The sequence below is a fragment of the Pseudophryne corroboree genome, unplaced genomic scaffold (genome assembly GCF_028390025.1).
Source record: "Pseudophryne corroboree isolate aPseCor3 unplaced genomic scaffold, aPseCor3.hap2 scaffold_826, whole genome shotgun sequence".
NCBI classification, from domain to species: domain Eukaryota; kingdom Metazoa; phylum Chordata; class Amphibia; order Anura; family Myobatrachidae; genus Pseudophryne; species Pseudophryne corroboree.
Window position 1 is genome coordinate 252,076 of NW_026970405.1, and position 1,951 is coordinate 254,026.

Consider the following 1,951-nt stretch of genomic DNA (forward strand, 5'->3'; position numbering starts at 1 on the left):
ATATAGCAAAGGATAGTTTCAATCTGCCTACCTCTGGGTTATGGGTCCAGCATGCTTCCATTGCAGTACTCTGCTGCACATGTAAGTGCAAGAGATCCTGAAGCACTCACTCATCATGGGAAAGTACCAATGTGTTTATTCGTTAGTTGATGGAAGAAACATCTTACAAAAACTCTCCAGATTATTGATTTTTTAATGTTTTTCTAGGAAACGTTCTAGATGTATGCTTATTAGCCTTTGTCAGTAGGCACTTTTTGCAAAGTGTCTCTGTGGCGCAATCGGTTAGTGTGTTCGGCTATTAACCGAAAGGTTGGTGGTTCAATCCCACCCAGGGACCTAATTAAACTTGTGATCAGATTTTGGTGATATTTAAGTAGACAAGTCAAAATTTCAAACCCCCTCTTATGGTGTAGGGTACATGGCCTTCTCTGATGTAATCAGAGTTAGATTTGATTCAGTGATTTTATAAAAAAAACAGCTAGGAAGCACAATTTAGCAGTGGGTTGCAGAGAAAAAAAATATGCTGGCAGAAAAATCCAATCGAGTGATTAAACAGCTCTTCATTTTCTGGCTTTATTTTTATGCTAACAAATTTGTTCTCTGAAAAGTGTCCACAAAGCCAAGTCTCTGATTAACACCTTTGTAAGGATGGTTTTTCACCTATTACTAAATTAAACTTGCTTCATTGGAAAGGCAGCAAGATGCATCCTCATTTCAATGTCTACTGAAATAATACAAGTTGACACCAGGAAACATTAACGCCACTGCTTCCTTGCTGCTTTCTCATGTGGAAGTCTGTTTAATGTGAAAACAAGGTGATATCTAATTAGCACACAGGTAAGGAATTAAGAAAATCTTTATTTAAGGGTGAAGATGTTTCTCACAAATTTGTTGACCCAATGCATCATTGAAATTCAAGCTGGAAAGATGATTTTAATATATCACTTGTACATTTTGTATTGCTCTTCTGGTGACAATGTAGTTTGTTTTTGTCAATTACCATTTTAATAATAGGGTAAAGAAAATGAAGTGGATTTTTGAAAGAAAACAATACTGTCAATATACTATTAAAACAAATTAAAATGGTAAAAGTTATTGTACTTTAAGTAAAAATAAAAGAGACAAAATATCAATCCCAGTTTTGGATTACTTTAATTAACAAAAAAAAATGCATATAGCAGAGGATAGTTTCAATCTGCCTACCTCTGGGTTATGGGCCCATCATGCTTCCATTGCAGTACTCTGCTGCACATGTAAGTGCAAGAGATCCTGAAGCACTCACTCATCATGGGAAAGTACCAATGTGTTTCTTCGTTGGTTGATGGAAGAAACATCTTACAAAAACTCTCCAGATTATTGACTTTTTAAAGTTTTTCTAGGAAACGTTTTAGATGAATGCTTATTAGCCTTTGTCAGTATGGACTTTTGCAAAATGTCTCTGTGGCGCAATCAGTTAGTATGTACGGCTATTAACCATAAGGTTGGTGGTTCAATCCCACCCAGGGACCTAATTTCCCTTGTTATCAGATTTTGGTGATCTTTAAGTAGACAAGTCAAAATTTCAAACCCCCTGTTACGGTGTAGGGTACCTGGCCTTCTCTGATGTAATCAGAGTTAGATTTGATTCAGTGATTTTATAAAAACAGCTAGGAAGCACAATTTAGCAGTGGGTTGCAGAGAAAAAAAATATGCTGGCAGAAAAATCCAATTGAGTGATTAAACAGCTCTTCATTTTCTGGCTTTATTTTTATGCTAACAAATTTGTTCTCTGAAAAGTGTCCACAAAGCCAAGTCTCTGATTAACACCTTTGTAAGGATGGTTTTTCACCTATTACTAAATTAAACTTGCTTCATTGGAAAGGCAGCAAGATGCATCCTCATTTCAATGTCTACTGAAATAATACAAGTTGACACCAGGAAACATTAACGCCACTGCATCCTTGCTGCTTTC

The 1,951-nt window shown here is 36.1% G+C and overlaps 1 non-coding gene across 1 annotated transcript; it reads left to right on the forward strand.

Moving 5' to 3' along the window:
* The first annotated feature begins 263 nt into the window (after positions 1 to 263).
* Positions 264 to 337, forward strand: TRNAN-AUU (transfer RNA asparagine (anticodon AUU)). Its single transcript has one exon. It is a non-coding gene; the product is annotated as a tRNA-Asn (tRNA).
* The last annotated feature ends 1,614 nt before the right edge of the window (positions 338 to 1,951 follow it).